The sequence below is a fragment of the Heterodontus francisci genome, chromosome 2 (genome assembly GCF_036365525.1).
Source record: "Heterodontus francisci isolate sHetFra1 chromosome 2, sHetFra1.hap1, whole genome shotgun sequence".
Lineage (NCBI taxonomy): Eukaryota > Metazoa > Chordata > Chondrichthyes > Heterodontiformes > Heterodontidae > Heterodontus > Heterodontus francisci.
In genome coordinates, this window is record NC_090372.1 from 209,193,424 (window position 1) to 209,211,904 (window position 18,481).

Here is an 18,481-nt window from a genome sequence, read left to right on the forward strand (position 1 = left end):
CTCCTTTCACCAATGCACAGTGTACCATCTACAAGATGCACTGCAGCAATTCACCAAGGCTCCTTCAACAGCACCTTCCAAACCCGCGACCTCTACCACCTAGAAGGACAAGGGCAGCAGACGTATGTGAACACCGCCACCTGCGAGCTCCCCCTCCAAGCGTCATACATCCTGACTGGGAACTATATCACTGTTCCTTCACAGTCATTGGGTCAAAACCCTGGAACTTCCTTCCAAACAGCTCTGTGGGTGTACATACAAGGACTGCAGAAGTTTAAGAAGGCAGCTCACCACCACCTTCTTGAGGACAATAAATGCTGGCTTTGCCAGCGACACTCACATCCCATGAACGAAATCTTTAGAGACTGAAGAGTTTAAACCCCACCCACCCTGTTCCCAAGCATGTGCACATGAACAATGGGAGAATGAACTGTCAGGACATTTGGTTGTTCACTAACTAGATAAATGTAAGCAGTGTCTTGAGCCAATCTGTGCACATACATTCATCAAATTAACAGCACCAAAATAAACCACATACAGGTTAACCTGTCATTTCCGTTTGTGGAACTTGTTTCATGCACAATAGCTGCTCCATTTGCCTGCTGCACTTAAATGAGCAATCCAGGTGATTAGTTTTGAGTCATTCCTTGCAGATATGGAACGGCACCGCATAAACCACAGGTTTTTTTTTTAAAAAAGGTATTTATGGAGATGCAAGTTACTCTAGTACAGAGCTGGCAGAATGACTCAGTACAGCTAGCTTGTGTCACTCACTTCATTGCTGTTTATGGGATCATTCTGTGCACACAAGCAGGATCGGCAATGACTGCAAAATAGTGATGGTAGAGCTTGAAACGGATAGGTTCCACATGGGCCTCCTCCCACCCTATTTCATCTCATACTATCAGTATATCTGTTCCTTTTTCCCCTTGTGTGTTTACCTAGCTTCCCCTTCAATGCTTCTATGTTGTTACTGCAGGGATTGAGGGGAATAAGTTCCACATTCTCACCACTCTCTGGGTAAAGAAGTTTCTCCTGAATTTCCGATTGGATTTATTAATGACCAGCTTATATTTATTTATGTTAAGTTTTGGTCTCACTCACAAGTGGAAACTTCTTCAAATCTACCCTCACCAAACCCTTTCGTAATCAGGTCACCCCTTAACCTTCTCTTTTGATAAAGAGCCCTCAAGCTGTTCAATCTTTCCCATTAGGTAGAACTTCTGAAATAGTTTGTGACAATTCTGATAAACTTTCTTCTGGTGTCAGCCGTGGGTTAGTGGATAGCACTCTCACTTTGCAGTTGGAAGATTATGGGTTCAAGTCCCACTTCAGAGACTCGAGTGCAAAAATCAGGCTGACATTCCAGTGCAGTGCTGAGGAAGTGCTACACTGTCAGAGCTGCCATCTTTCAGATGAGACGTTAAACCGAGACCCTGTCTACCCATGGCACCATTTCGAAGAATGGGAGAGTCTCTCTGGTCTCCTGGATGATAGTTATCCTTTGACCAGCAGCTAAAATCAGAGTATCTGGTGATTATCTCATTGCTCCCTGTGGGATCTTGCTATGCACAAATTGACTGCCACGTTTCCTACATTACAACAATGACTACACTTCAAAAGGTCATCATTGGCTGTGACGCACTCTGGGATGACCGGAGGTCGAGAAGGACACTATAGAAATGCAAGATCGTTCTCTTTCTATAAATTTTTCCCCATAGCAGGGCTAGTAGCAGGACTTGGTACTACTCGATCATCTCAAAGCTGTTTCAGAGATCTTACTGTTCCCATAATCATAGCTTTGTTATGGAGACCATTCAGCCCATTTTGGGCGGCACAGTGGCGCAGTGGTTAGCACCGCTGCCTCACAGCTCCAGCGACCTGGGTTCAATTCTGGGTACTGCCTGTGTGGAGTTTGCAAGTTCTCCCTGTGTCTGTGTGGGTTTCCTGCGGGTGCAGCAAAGACTTGCAGGTTGATAGGTAAATTGGCCATCATAAATTGCCCCTAGTATAGGTAGGTGGTAGGGAAATATAGGGACAGGTGAGGATGTGGTAGGAATACGGGATTAGTGTAGGATTAGTATAAATGGGTGGTTAATGGTCGGCACAGACTTGGTGGGCCGAAGGGCCTGTTTCAGTGCTGTATCTCTAAATCTAAAATCATGCCTGTGCTAGCTCTTTGAAAAAGCTATCAAATTAATCCCACTCCCCTGCTCCTTCCCCACAGCCCTGCAATATTTTCCCCTTCAAATATTCATCCAATTCCCTTTCGAAAGTTACTATTGAATCTACTTCCACTGACCTTTCATGTTATGCATTCTAGATCATAACTCTCTGCGTGAAAAAAAAAAATCCGCCTTCTGATTCTTTTGCCAACTGCCTCAAATCTGTGTCCTCTGATTACTCGATCAAAACCTCTCATGATTTTGAGCATCTCCATCAAATCTCCTTTCAACTTTCTCTTCTCGAAAGAGGACAATCCCAGCTTCTGCAGACTCACCACCCAAGTGAATCCCTTAAACCTGGTACCATTCTAGTAAATCGCCTCTGAACCCTGCTGGATATGAGACACTGTGATAGCAGCAACTTTCTTCCTTAAAGCACTTGGTGCACAATGGGAAAATATATTCGTTAAAATAGCACGTCTTTTTTTCCCCCTAAAGCAGTCACCAATGTCAAAACTGCACTAGTAAAGGGTCTAGAAGGAGAAGAGAGCAGGAAAAGCAGACCTGCAGCTAGGCAGGGCTCTGTGGACTGCTGCTAATGCAGTTCATTTTCCTATTAAACCAAATGACCCAGTTTATATTGTATGTTCCATAACTGTAGGGCACCAAAGGGACCTGGAGATATTCTCTCATTGACTCACGCCCCAATAAGAGGAGCAGGGCCTCTGCCCTTCTTCTGTGGTTGGAGAATGGCACGTGGAGGGAGTGGAAACTGCAGCATTTACAGAGTTAAAATTCCACTGCATACTGAGTACAGTAGCATCATGGTTATGTAACTTCATCAATAATTCAAGAGGAGGGGCCGTCAACTCCTACTAGAGCAGTGCGACAATTTGAATTCAGTTTTAAAAAAAAGTGGTCACACAGTTGTGGAAACCCCCGATGTCCTTACCTGCTCTGACTTGTACACCACTCCAGTCCCCGACCAGTCTTAACTATCCTTCTAAACAGAAGAAGCAAGCCACTCAGTTCCATCTGTCCCCACTTTACAGCACTGTGGGTGTACCTTCACCACATGGACTGCAGCGGTTCAAGAAGGCAGCTCACCACCACCTTCTCAAGGGCAATTAGGAACGGGTAATAAATAATGGCCTAGCCAGTGATGCCATATTCAGAGAATGAATAATTTAAAAAAAAAAATCAATGGAGACCCCAGTTTTATTTTATAACACAAGTAATGGACTGAGAAAAGCAGATTTTAATTGGAACCTGTCTCAGTTTGAAAGGTTTCTCGGGAGTGAATCAAAGACATCGTCAGAATTATTATCTGCTCATTTCACAAACTGATTGTTCATCAGCCTCTTTGACACCCTGATTACCACCAGCTATGCTCACCATACCATCTCTCTCTATCTCCCTCCTCTCGCTAATTGTTCTCTGGCTAGAATGGCTCAATTCACTGTTTCAGTTCCCAGAAGATGCGAAAAAGATTGCATTTATATAGCGTCCTTCACAATCTCAAGACGTCCCAAAGCGCTTTACAGCCAATTAAGTATTTCTGAAGTGCAGGCACTGTTATAATGCAAGAAATGCAGCAAACAATTTGCACAGAGCAAGGGCCCACAGACCATAATGTTTGAAACATGACATATGCATGTTGATAGATGAACAGATAATCTGATTTTCACTGATGTTAAATAGAAATACGTATTGGCAAGGACATCAGACAGAGCTCCCCTGTTCCTTTTCAAAAATAGTGCGATGGAATCTTGTATGCCCACCTAAGGGTCAGACAGGGCTTTGGTTTAACACCTCAGTCAAAAGACAGCATCTCCGATAGTGCAGCACTCCCTCAGCACTGTGCTGGAGCATCAGCCTGGAAGATGTGCTCAAGTCTCTGGAGTGGCACTTGAACCCACAACTTTGAGGTGAGTGCACTCACCACTGAATGGAGACTGTTGCTAGGATCATGCTGGGGAGTCCACTTCAAATCATTACATCCTTGGTTTCAGTACTGGCAAGCTATGTAAGGAGAGAACGCTGTTTAATGAGTTACAATTCATCTTGGAGGTGCTTTTCACCACTCAGATGATTATTAATCTCCATTAAATCTATTTTTTTTTTTTATTATTCATTCATAGGATGTGAGAGTCACTGGCTAGGCCAGCATTTATTGCCCATCCCTAATTGCCCTTGAGAAGGTGGTGGTGAGCTGCCTTCTTGAACCACTGCAGTCCTTGGGGTGTAGGTATACTGACAGGCTGTTTGGAAGGGAGTTCCAGGATTTTGACCCAGCGACAGTGAAGGAACGGCGATATAGTTCCAAGTCAGGATGGTGTGAGACTTGGAGGGGACCTTGCAGGTGGTGGTGTTTCCATGCATCTGCTGCCCTTGTCCTCCTAGGTGGAGGAGGGCACAGCTTTGGAAGGTGCTGTTGAAGGAACCTTGGTAAGTTGCTGCAGCGCATCTTGTAGATGATACTCACTGCTGCCACTGTGCACTGGTGGTGAAGGGAGTGATTGTTGAAGGTGGTGAATGGGGTGCCAATCAAGCAGGCTGCTTTGCCCTGGATGGTGTCGAGCTTCTTGAGTGTTGTTGGAGTTGCACCCATCCAGGTAAGTGGAGGGTATTCCATCACACTCCTGACTTGTGCCTTGTAGATGGTGGACAGGTTTTGGGGAGTCAGGAGGCGAGTTGCTCACCACAGAATTCCCAGACTCTGACCTGCTCTGGGAGCCACACCCTTTATGTGGCTAGTCCGGTTTAGTTTCTGGTCAATGGTAACCCCCAGAATGTTGATAGTGGGGGATTCAGCAATGGTAATACCATTGAATGTCAAGGGGAGACTCTTAGATTCTTTCTTGGTTGAGATAGTCATTGCCTGGCACTTTGTGGCTCGAATGTTACTTGTTCTGTTTGTTTAATGAGATGAAGGGCGTGAACGTAGGGGAATGGAAGGCTGTCAGCATAAGCACCTCTAGATTACATACCAGAATAGTTGTGAGCAGAATAAAAGTCCTCGTTATCAATGCGTTTCAATCTCAAAACAGCTGCCCTACTGCAGCAGAGCGGCATCTTCTGGTTTCCCACTCCAGGCATTCTGTGATCTCTTAATTGAGACAGCAAATGCCACTTTAGGTATTTTTTTTTTTACATTGTGGGCTCATACCATGGACTAAGACTACCCAAACTCCCTCTGCAGAAGACCCTTAGCCAGCAAACAAGAGTAAGTACACACAAGCAGGCAGCCTTGGCTGTATTCAAATCCTGGTCGTAGATTTGAAAGGAGACTCCCTCTTTCCTTAAGGCATTTTCACCCCTGCCCCCCACTCCTGAAATCCCGTTTTATCCACAGGAAGGAGATAGGGAGCAGATGAGATAAAGCAGCTTGCTTTATTGGCACTCACTCACCACCTTAAACATTCACTCCCTCCACCACTGACATGCAGTGGCAGCAGCGTGTACCAGATACACAGCAACAACTCACCAAGGTTCCTTCGACAGCACCTTCCAAACCCGCAACCTCACTCACCGAGAAGGACAGGGGCGTGGAAACACCATTCTGACTTGGAACTATAATCGCCATTCCGTCACCAACACTGGGTGAAAATCCTGGAACTCCCTCCCTAACAGCACTGTGGGTGTACCTACCCCAAATGGACTGCAGCGGTTCAAGAAGACAGCTCACCACCACCTTCTCAAGGGCAATTATGGATGGGCAATAAATGCTGACCTTGCCAGCAATTCTCACATCCCCTGGACAAAAAAAAACTGTTCCCAATAAACTCTCTTTTTATAATTCGCAACAGGAATTTGAGTGTCTGTAGATCCTTACGTCAGGCATAACTCCAGCCTACTTGTCACTCTCCATAAAGGAATCATAGACTGGGACTGACTGACAGGACCCAAGATGGTGGGTCAGAGGCAGACATGGGATCTGAACTCTGCTGTTTTCAAACCTTTTCCTTTATAAAACAGAGTTTACAGCACCTTTCATGACTTCAGGATGGCCCAAACTGCTTTACAGCCAATGAAGTACTGTTTGAAGTGCAGTCACTGTTGTAATGTAGGAAACACAGCAGCCAATTTACACACAGCAAGCTCCCACAAACAGCAATGTGAATGACCAGGTCATCTGTTTTCAGTGATGTTGGTTAGCAGGTGTAGGATTTTCGCACAAAACTCAACTCCTCGGCCCCAAAATAGTGGGCCAGGTGCTGTAAAAATGAGGAGCGCCTATTAACCACTTCTTTACCTGCTAATCCCGATGAGAGTTTATTCCAAATCATAACATCCTTCCTACTGCTAAATTCACATTTACCAACAACTTGCATGGGTACAGCAGCTTATCGCTGTTTGAAATGCATTCACCACTGTTGTGCAAGAAAAGGCAACTACAAATTTGTGCACAGCAAGATCCCACAAATGGAGGTGAATTTTCAGGGAACGACAGGCCAATTAGCCTGACATCAGTCATCTGGAAAATGCTAGAATCAATAATTAAGGAAGTCTTAACGCACTTAGAAAATATGATCAGACAAAGCCAACATGGTTTTATGAAAGGGAAATCATGTTTGACAAATTTATTAAGAGTTTTTTGAGGAGGTAACTAGTAGGGTGGATAAAGGGGATCCAGTAGATGTAGTATACCTGGATTTCCGAAAGGCATTTGATAAAGTGCCATTCAAAAGGCTAACCTGCAAGAAAATGGCTCATGGAGTTGGGGGTGATATAACAGATAGAGGATCAGTTAACAGAGTGGAAGCAACGAGTGGGGATAAACAGAGCATGTTCAAGTTGGCAGGCTGTAACTAGTGGAGTACCACGAGAATCAATGCTGGGGCCTCAATTATTTACAATCAATATCAATGACTTAGATGAAGAAACCGAGAACAATGTATCTAAGTTTGCTAATGATACAATGCGAGATGGAAATGCAAGGCTGTGATGAGGACACAAAGAGGTTGCAGAGATATAAACAGGTTAAGTGAGTGGGCAACAAGGTGGCAGATGGAGTATAATGTGGGGAAGTGTGAGATTATTCACTTTGGTCGTAAGAACAGAAAAGCAGAAGATTTTTTAAGGTGTGAAACTTGTAAACGTTGATGTTCAGAGACATTTGGGTGTACTTGTACAAGGAACACAAAGTTACCATGCAGGTACAACAAGCAATTAGGAAGGCAAATGGCATGTTGGCCTTTATTGCAAGGGGGATGGGAGTACAGGAATAAGTAAGTCTTGCTACAACTGTACAGGGCTTTGGAGAGACCACACCTGGAATACTGTTTGCAGTTTTGGTCTCCCTATCTAAGGAAGGATATACTTGCCCTGGAGGTGGTACAGCAAAGGATCACTAGATTGGTCCCTAGGATGAGAGGGTTGTCCTCTGATAAGAGGCTGAGGAAATTGGGTCTATATCCTCTGGAGTTTAGAAGAATGAGAGGTGATCTCATTGAAACATTCAAAATTCTGAAGGGTCTTGGCAGGGTAGACAGAGGTTTTTTCCCCCCGGCTCGGAAATCTAGAACATGGGGGGGCCTCAGCATAAAGATCATTTCGGACTGTGTAAGGTTTAGACATTTTCATTGCTTCCTTTTATGAATAACTTTGTAATACTCTTTCTGCAATAAACTAGTGTCAAGGCTTGACTGCAGGGCACAATGGACAGATTGACTGAAATAGGTCAATGTATAGCTGTTTAATGCTGCATTGACATTTGGAAAACATGTTTTTCTGCACTTATGTAAGAACAAGGATAAAAAAGGTCACAGAGTCTAGTTATTAAAAGCACAAAGCTGCAGAAAGAGAGCTCTCAGGAAAAAGAGGAACTTTTGGTATTTGGCAAGGGTTAAAAACAGGAACCATTTATGAAGGTCTATGTGCTAAGCCATCATGAAACTAGGAGCAAACAATGATTAGTCTTAACCCAATCATGCTGGCTGAATTAGATCATGGCCTAATATGGCAAGGCAGGGGCCCCCTAAGAGGGATAAAAAGAGGAGAGTTTGGGACCTCAGTGGCACACTTAGAAAGGAGTTAACAAAACATCGTTGGCTCACTCAGAAGAAGTAGATAGACTATGTACAACAGAACACAGCAGGAGGAGAAGAGTGAAGTCCCTGCCCCAGCGAGCTCAGAAGCAAGAACCGATGTTGAGTTGCAGCTGTATACCTATTGCCATTGTCAAGCATTAACTTTGTATATTTTAGTCAAGCCTAATAAACTCTGACTTGATCACAGATCTCGAGTCTGTACGGTGCAGGTCTATCTTGCTCAAGAATCCCAAGGTGAGATGGGTTGGGTATCCTCTGTCTCGCCTCTATTCAGGCAACATCTACCTGAAAACTTACAACTGAGATAAAGAGAAAATTTTTCTCTCAGACAGTTGTGAATCTCTGGAATTCTCTACCACAGAGGGCTGTGAATGCTTCATCATTGAGTATATTCAAGACTGAGATCGATAGACTTTTGGTCTCTCAGGGAAGCAAGAGATTCAGAGTGCCGAGCAATTGTTGAGGCAGATGATCAGCCATGATGGTCCTATTTATGAATTTCTCCTGTTCATTTGAACAGGGCCACCAATTTAACAATTCAACCAGCAGACGGGCACTTCTTGACAATGTAGCACACCCTCAGTATTCCACTGAAATGTTGACATAAATCTACTCCTGTTCTGATTAGGATTCCCAACTTTGGTATGACACATTCCTGGAGGTTTCACATGACCTCTGCCTCTGACTGCCACCCCTACACTCATGCCATTGGTCACTTGATATGCCCATCCTTACAATTTTCCAATGCCAACCTCATCATCAAAATGATTCTTGATCATCAAACGGTCTTTTCTGCCCATGTCCAATAATATTTATGACAGTAAACAAGTGCTTAAAGAAAAAATTGTTAAACACAATTGTGACTATGATTTTTCTCAGTGTTGCTCGCAGTAGTGATCTACAGAAGCTCCAGGACAATCCTGAAGAATTGGCAATTCTAGTCTTTATGTTCCAAAGTGTAATCATTCATTAGCTCCTCAATTCCATTGTGGGGCTTGAACTCATATCCTTCTGACTCAGAGATCTACACTGAACTGACACATGAGGAACATTGAACATGTGGAATTCCTTTCACAACTATTTTAATAGGGGCAATTAATTCAACACATGAAGCATTGCTATTAACACATAGTCATGTCAACATCTAATCCTGGATAAAATGGTGGTGGTGTGCGTGGTGATGCGGCGCGCGGTGATGCAGCATGTGGGAGCTCCAAGAAACCATGACACAAACAGGATGGAACAAGCTCATATCCTCGATTCCACCCCTGACAAATCCCAAATCATCCATACCATTGTAGGATGATACCAAACAGATGTACTTCCCCAACAGGAAGTAATGGGAGGAGATTCAATGGGAAGAATCACCCTAGACCACTGAGGCGGGTTACGAAAGGGCTGCTGGTTGTCACAGTCCCAAGAGTTCCAATGTTCTGGAAGAGAACAGGGGTTTAGAAAAAAAGAAAACTGTCCTAAAGTTCAATTGTGCAAAATCCTCAAAATACCTGTAGGATATTTCTATAATAAACTTCCCACCAAATGTGGAACAGCAATGCAGAATTGTTCTCCACATTAAGAAATTTGTTCAAAATAATTCATGCTCATGAACGCACAAAAACACTAGATACAGTGTGTGCAAAGCTACCCGTATATGTACAGATGATCTACGATATTGTAGAATGCTGGATGCTGTAAATGAGTGTTATTTGGACTAACTGGCTAGCTCTTTCAAGCAGCCAGCATATTCATGATGGGCTGAATGGCCTCTTTCTCGATGGTATCATTCTATGTAATCTGGGTAGAGGGAAGCAATTCAACTTGCTGTTCTGCTAATGCTCAACTTGCCCAATCCCTTCTCCCTGACACTGAGCAGTTACAGGCAGGGACAGTTTGTTTCTGATCTCTCACACACACACAGGCAGATAAAATTCACAGGAACAGAAAAGCTGCTCTCATGAGGAAAACAGGCACATCAGCAATTTTTACTTCAAGATTTTCACAACAAATCAAGCAAAAGATAATGTCAATAAACTAGAATAATGAAGAAGCAAAACTAAACCCAAGACAGCTGCCTTTCCCAAATAGCGACAGCAGGGACACTTACATAACAGACAGCACTGGCAGCAACAACAGAGATGGAATTTGAATTACATAATGCGCTTCATCGCACAAAAACTTCAAGAACAAATGAGCAGCTTCTAGAATCCAGTAACTATTACGTAGGCAAAAACATGACCAAATCTAATCAAAAAGCTTAAATTGTTGACACAAGAAACATGGGCACAGAGCACCGAAGGAGCCCATTTAACCAGTCCGGCCTGTGCCATCTTTTAAAGAGCTATTCAATTCGTCCCACTCCTCCACAGCCCTGCAAAAGATTCATATAAAGTGCAGTACCAAGACCAAGTAAATAAAGGAGCACCCAAATAACTGGGACCATCTGGTATGCACCTGACTACTGCCAGTTGCAAACAAGACCAATTCAAGCCAGAACCCAGCCCTGAAACCCTTCCATAGAGTTATAACCAAATGGTGCAAGCCAAATTTTATTTCAAACCCCAAGAGAGAGCAATTGGACAATGCTCTCTCGGATCTGGATTCAAGAAGGCCCAGAGCCATCCAGCCCCGGCATGACACATAGGGCCCGATGTGCAAGTGGGTAGGTTTTGAGCAAGTTGAAGTCTCACCCATGGTTACCAAAGCTGGTTCATTTTAGGACACTCAGGCTAAGACAGCGCTCTTAGAAAAGGAGAAATGGATTTGAGAAACATTTTGCCTATCAAAAGCCTAGTTACCAACATGATCTTTTCAGACTAGACCCCGTTTCCAGTCACCCAGAAACCAACAACCTGCAGTGGGAAGTTATATGATTGAAACGTTACAGCGTGCAGGATGGGAACCAATGTAGCCCCATGTGAGATCCCCATATGAGTTAATCAGTGATTAAAGTACCATAAGAGTATTGAGACAGACAGAACAATACATAATCTCAAAAATCATTCTGACGTTACCAGCAATGGTATAACAATAACATTAGATGTTGAATCACAAATACCATGTGTTAAAAAATAATTTATAATTTTAAAAATGTATTGCAGCTCCCCACCCCACCCCAATAGTAAATCATTCTAACTGGAGCTTTAAAAAAAACTGCAGCACATTCGCATTATTAGGGGGCTGCATCTCATCGCTACGATTAAAAATCAGTCACACACAATCCTCTATTACATCAATAAGAAATTGAAACTCATAATCCATGATAACAGCTGCATTGTGAATTAACAGCTATAAATGGTCAGCTGATCACAGCCACAGTGGTAGGAAGGAAAGATTTTGTATTTCTGTAACAACTTACTCACCCTTAGGCAATGAACGACTTTTGAAGTGTTATCATGTGAGGACATGCAGCATCTAAGTTGCACACAGCAAAACCCTGCAAGACTAAGGGGCCAGTTCAACTGTTTCGAGGATATCAGGTCTGCTCTACCAGCAATGCTGTGGGATCTCCAAGGCAGACAAGGCCTTGGTTAACATCTCATCTGAAAGGCGGCACCTCCAACAGTGCGGCATTCCCTCAGTACCGCACTGGAGTGCCAGCCCAGATTACGTGGGCCCACACCATCTGAATTAGAATTAGAGTTTTAGAACATTACAGCGCAGTACAGGCCCTTCGGCCCTCGATGTTGCGCCGACCTGTGAAACCATCTGACCTACACTATTCCATTTTCATCCATATGTCTATCCAATGACCACTTAAATGCCCTTAAAGTTGGCGAATCTACTACTGCTGCAGGCAGGGCGTTCCACGCCCCTACTACTCTCTGAGTAAAGAAACTACCTCTGACATCTGTCCTATATCTATCACCCCTCAACTTAAAGCTATGTCCCCTCGTGTTTGCCATCACCATCCGAGGAAAAAGACGCTCACTATCCACCCTATCTAACCCTCTGATTATCTTATATGTCTCTATTAAGTCACCTCTCCTCCTCCTTCTCTCCAACGAAAACAACCTCAAGTCCCTCAGCCTTTCCTCATAAGACCTTCCCTCCATACCAGGCAACATCCTAGTAAATCTCCTCTGCACCCTTTCCATAGCTTCCACATCCTTCCTATAATGCGGTGACCAGAACTGCACGCAATACTCCAGGTGCGGTCTCACCAGAGTTTTGTACAGCTACAACTTCAGACACAAGGGGCACTGCAAGTTAGCAACCCACAAACATCCTCAAATATAATAAATGGGCAGGATGGGAAACCAGCATTGCCCCCCATCCTGTCAGTTTCCCCCATGAGCGCATTAAATGGCAATTTTTAATTTATGTCTCAGTGGGTGAGCAGACTGTCTGGTGTAACACTGAAGCACTGGAAAGCCCCAGGGTCAGACTATGGTCTCTGATGATCTGAATGTGGGGCGGTGGGGGGGGGAGGGGAGGACACTGAATAGTGGTCAGGAATGGAAACAATGACTTGTTTTTCTCTCCCCCCAATCAATCCCCACCCACACCCACACCACCACCACCTCCACAGACTCTTGCTGGTTGAGGGTTCTCCCTTCAATGTTGTAAATTCTAAGCCGTTTTACAGATGATAATAATTCAGAATAAAAATTAACCGTTACTTGGCAGATTCATTAGGGAAAGCCAGCACGGATTTGTTAAAGGCAAATAGCATTTAACTAACTTGATTGAATTTATTTCAGGAGGTAACAGGTATTCCTGATGAGGGTAATGCAGTTGATGTGGTGTACATGGACTTCCAAAAGACGTTTCATAAAGTGCCACATAACAGACTTGGCAGCAAAGTTAATGCCAATGGAATAAAATGGACAGTGGCAGCATGGATATAAAGTTAGCTGAGTGACAGGAAACAGGGAGCAGTGGTGAATGACTTTTTTGGGACTGGAGGAAGGTATACAGTGGGGTTCCCCAGGGGTTGGTACTGGGACCAACCCCTTTTCTTGAGAAAAATTAGTGACCTAGATTTGGGTGTTCAGGGCACACTTCCAAGTTTTCTGTCATCTGCAAATTTTGAAACGGTTGTGAATTGTGAGGACATAGGCTATTGGAATGGGCAGACATGTGACAGATGAAATTTAATACAGAAAAGCATGAAGTGATACATTTTGGTAGAAAGAATGAGAAGAGGTAATATAAAATAAAGGATACAATTCTAAAGGGGGTGCAGGAGCAGAGGGACCTGGGGGTATATGTGCACAAATAGTTGAAAGAGGCAGGGCAGGTTGAGAAAATGGTTAAAAAGGTATATGGGATCCTGGGCTTTATGAAAATACTCAGCAGGTCTGGCAGCACAAGGAGTTCTGATGAAAGGTCACAGACCTGAAACGTTAATTGTTTCTCTCTCCACAGATGCTACCAGATCTGTGCATTTCCAACATTTTCTGTTTTTATTTCAGATTTCCAGCATCTGCAATATTTTGCTTTTATTTTAGAAGTTATGATGAGCCTTTACAAAACTCGAGTTCGGCCTCAACTGGAGTATTGTGTCCAGTTCTGGGCACTGCACTTCAGGAATGATATGAAGGCATTAGAGAGGGTGCAGAAAAATTCACGAGAATGGTTCCAGGGACAAAGAACTTCAGTTACGTGGATAGGCTGGTGAAGCTGAGGCTGTTCTCCTCAGGAGAAGAGAAGATTAAGAGATTGATAGAGGTGTTCAAAATCATGAGGGATCTGGACAGAGTGAATAGGGAGAAACTGTTCCCATTGGTGGAAGGATCAAGAACCAGAGGATACCGATTTAAGGCAATTGGCAAAAGGAACCAAAGGGGAAATGAGGAAAAACTTTTTTTATTCAGTGAGTGGTTTGGCAGCGCAGTGGTTAGCACCGCAGCCTCACAGCTCCAGCGACCCAGGTTCGGTTCTGGGTACTGCCTGTGTGGAATTTGCAAATTCTCCCCGTGACCACGTGGGTTTCCACCGGGTGCTCCAGTTTCCTCCCACAGCCAAAAAGACTTGCAGGTTGATAGGTAAATTGGCCATTGTAAATTTCCCCGAGTGTAGGTAGGTGGTAGGAGAATGGTGGGGATGTGGTAGGGAATATGCAATTAATGTAGGATTAGTATAAATGGGTGGTTGTTGGTTGGCACAGACTCGGCGGGCCGAAGGGCCTGTTTCAGTACTGTATCTCTCTATGACTCTACGGTTGGGATCTGGAATGCACTGCCTGGGAGTGTGGTGGAGGCAGATTCAATCAGGACTTTCACAAAGAAATTGAATAGTTATTGAAATAGAAAAACATTTCAGGGCTACGGGGAAAAGGCAGGGGAACAAAGAACAAAGAAAATTACAGCACAGGAACAGGCCCTTCAGCCCTCCAAGCCGACGCCGATCCAAATCCTCTATCTAAACCTGTCGCCTATTTTCTAAGGGTCTGTATCTCTTTACTTCCTGCCCATTCATGTATCTGTCTAGATACATCTTAAAAGACGCTATCGTGCCCGCGTCTGCCACCTCCGCTGGCAATGCATTCCATGCACCCACCACCCTCTGCGGAAAGAACTTTCCACGCATATCCCCCCTAAACTTTTCCCCTTTCACTTTGAACTCGTGTCCCCTTGTAATTGAATCCCCCACTCTGGGAAAAAGCTTCTTGCTATCCACACCGTCTATACCTCTCATGATTTTGTACACCTCAATCAGGTCCCCCCTCAACCTCCGTCTTTCTAATGAAAATAATCCTAATCTACTCAACCTCTCTTCATAGCTAGCGCCCTCCATACCAGGCAACATCCTGGTGAACCTCCTCTGCACCCTCTCCAAATCATCTACATCCTTTTGGTAATGTGGCGACCAGAACTGCACGCAGTATTCCAAATGTGGCCGAACCAAAGTCCTATACAACTGTAACATGACCTGCCAACTCTTGTACTCAATACCCCGTCCGATGAAGGAAAGCATGCCGTATGCCTTCTTGACCACTCTATTGACCTGCGTTGCCACCTTCAGGGAACAATGGACCTGAACACCCAAATCTCTCTGTACATCAATTTTCCCCAGGACTTTTCCATTTACTGTATAGTTCACTCTTGAATTGGATCTTCCAAAATGCATCACCTCGCATTTGCCCTGATTGAACACCATCTGCCATTTCTCTGCCCAACTCTCCAGTCTATCTATATTCTGCTGTATTCTCTGACAGTCCCCTTCACTATCTGCTACTCCACCAATCTTAGTGTCGTCTGCAAACTTGCTAATCAGACCACCTATACTTTCCTCCAAATCATTTATGTATATCACAAACAACAGTGGTCCCAGCACGGATCCCTGTGGAACACCACTGGTCACACGTCTCCATTTTGAGAAACTCCCTTCCACTGCTACTCTCTGTCTCCTGTTGCCCAGCCAGTTCTTTATCCATCTAGCTAGTACACCTTGGACCCCATGCGCCTTCACTTTCTCCATCAGCCTACCATGGGGAACCTTATCAAACGCCTTACTGAAGTCCATGTATATGACATCTACAGCCCTTCCCTCAATCAACTTTGTCACTTCCTCAAAGAATTCTATTAAGTTGGTAAGACATGACCTTCCCTGCACAAAACCATGTTGCCTATCACTGATAAGCCCATTTTCTTCCAGATGGGAATAGATCCTATCCCTCAGTATCTTCTCCAGCAGCTTCCCTACCACTGATGTCAGGCTCACCGGTCTATAATTACCTGGATTTTCCCTGCTACCCTTCTTAAGCAACGGGACAACTTTAGCAATCCTCCAGTCCTCCGGGACCTCACCCGTGTTTAAGGATGTTGCAAAGATATCTGTTAAGGCCCCAACTATTTCCTCTCTCGCTTCCCACAGTAACCTGGGATAGATCCCATCCGGACCTGGGGACTTGTCCACCTTAATGCCTTTTAGAATACCCAACACTTCCTCCCTCCTTATGCCGACTTGACCTAGAGTAATCAAACATCTGTCCCTAACGTCAACATCCGTCATGTCCCTCTCCTCGGTGAATACTGATGCAAAGTACTCGTTTGGAATCTCACCCATTTTCTCTGACTCCACGCATAACTTTCCTCCTTTGTCCTCGAGTGGGCCAATCCTTTCTCGAGTTACCCTCTTGCTCCTTATATATGAATAAAAGGCTTTGGGATTTTCCTTAACCCTGTTTGCCAAAGATATTTCATGACCCCTTTTAGCCCTCTTAATTCCTCGTTTCAGATTGCGCCTACATTCCCGATATTCTTTCAAAGCTTCGTCTTTCTTCAGCCGCCTAGACCTTATGTGTGCTTCCTTTTTCCTCTTAGCTAGTCTCACAATTTCACCTGTCATCCATGGTTCCCTAATCTTGCCATTTCTATCCCTCATTTTCACAGGAGCATGTCTCTCCTGCACGCTAATCAACCTCTCTTTAAAAGCCTCCCACATATCAAAAGTGGATTTACCTTCAAACAGCTGCTCCCAATCTAGTCCCCAGCTCCTGCCGAATGGAACTAGGGGAGCTGCTCTTACAGAGAGAGCCAGCACAAACACGACTGGCCAAATGGCCTCCTTCTGTGCTGTAACCATTCTATGACTCTATAGATACATACAATCAAGAAATGTAATTTAAATATGAAACTTGTGATGTGACTAACGGGAGCTTATTGGAAATAGGAGGGTGATACTGACTGCAGCACACAGAGCAGCCCAGGTAGAATAGCAGTCTGCTGAAACACACTCACAATACCTTTAAAGTATCTCAGTTCGGAGGGAGGCAAGAGGAGGAAATATGTACAATATAATCGACTCAATTACTATCAGCAGGAACAGTCTGAAGTCGGTTATACTATTTCCATATATTTCACCCGACTGGTAGAGGGGGAGGAAAAGAGGAAGACTGTTTGTGAACAGACAGCCGATCTGAAAACATTAATAAATTCTTACAATTATCACAATACTTGGGCATTCATAAATAAATAAATGGTACTTTTTGAAGTTAAAAAGTGTTACTTTGTTACTCCCTCCACTGGATATAATTGCAAGACCTGCAATTAAATGAGACTTTTCGAATGAGAGGGCGCAAACAATTTCTTTGAATAAAGTTTGCAACTAATTTTAAAATTGTTGGAAAGAAAAGCATGAATGTTTGCGCAGACAAGTGGACTCGATGCCTTAAACTTGAACTTTCGCAAAGAACAGGAGAATTGGGAGCTTGTGTGTGTGGGGAGGGAAGAAACACTTTCTAAAACTTACCAAATATGGTTGTAGGGAGTGGAGTTAAAGCGAGTTGTCCAGGATTCCCAGGCGGTCGCTCAGTCTGCAAATACACCCACCAGAGTAAAGAGTTAATCACAAGAGCCACCCTTGAACAACAGCAAAGTAACTTTAAAACAACAAACTTTTATTTTGCGTTTTCTCCCCTTATTTACCCCCCCAAAAAAAACCACCACCCCAAGTACAAACTTTGCACTTGGAAAAGTCTGGAGCACTTCCGTGTTGTTAATTACAGGCTGAATGTCACTTCGCTGGAGGGCGGAGCGACCCTCTTAAAGCGGTAGCGTCCCTCCTAATCGCCGCTTTTTAATCTGTTTCATACATGTTTTATAATCGGCCGATACCCACTGTTGATTCACTGAACGGGTTATAGATAATAAGATGAAAAAGACGCCAAAAAACGTCCCAACAACTCGATTTATTAGTGTACAACTGTAAATGTTCAGCTGATCTGAGCCAGGATAAGGGTGCTGACCAAATCCACGGGTTTTTTTTTGCGGGATTATGTTGGGGGTGAATTGGAGATGGGGTTTAGGGGAGGCGAGTTTAAACTGATGTGGCAGCAGGGAGGCGAAGGGAAAAGTTGAAAAAGTTTAAACAAGACCAAAAAAATTATATACTTTTGAAAGTCAGGAGGAAGGAAATTAACAAGGAGAAATAATCAAACCCAGGGAACCACAACGGGGGACTAGAGGAGGTGATTAAATAGGGGAAAAAACCTTGATAAAATGACTGATGTGAGGCTGCAGCTGCTTCAGGATTGTCCATTAGAAATGCCTGAATCTAAACAGAGGAAGAGGCCATTTACTTCTGCAGTTTATACCGCCATTCAATTAGATCATGACTGATGTGACCGTCTCTGTGATGGCTGTTGGTTGGAATTATCCTAGATTAATCCCTTTGCCCAGTTATCTTCACACAGCCTTCTATCACTCTGCCTCGGTGTAAATCAGCGCTCCTCTTACCCAATACAATGTTCTCTACCAAAATCAATCCATGGACCAAATAATTCAGTTCCCCAAAATACCACTGGTTACTATATCCATG

At 44.0% G+C, this 18,481-nt stretch overlaps 1 protein-coding gene across 1 annotated transcript in view; it reads right to left on the bottom strand.

The window, feature by feature from the left end:
* LOC137350646 (zinc finger and BTB domain-containing protein 47-like) overlaps positions 1–17,637 on the bottom strand; it is a 298,101-nt gene extending 280,464 nt beyond the window's left edge. Inside the window, exon 1 of the mRNA XM_068015458.1 lies at positions 17,414–17,637. The gene's annotated coding sequence lies outside the window, so the exon portion shown is untranslated. The remainder of the gene's footprint in view (positions 1–17,413) is intronic.
* Positions 17,638–18,481: the final 844 nt, after the last annotated feature.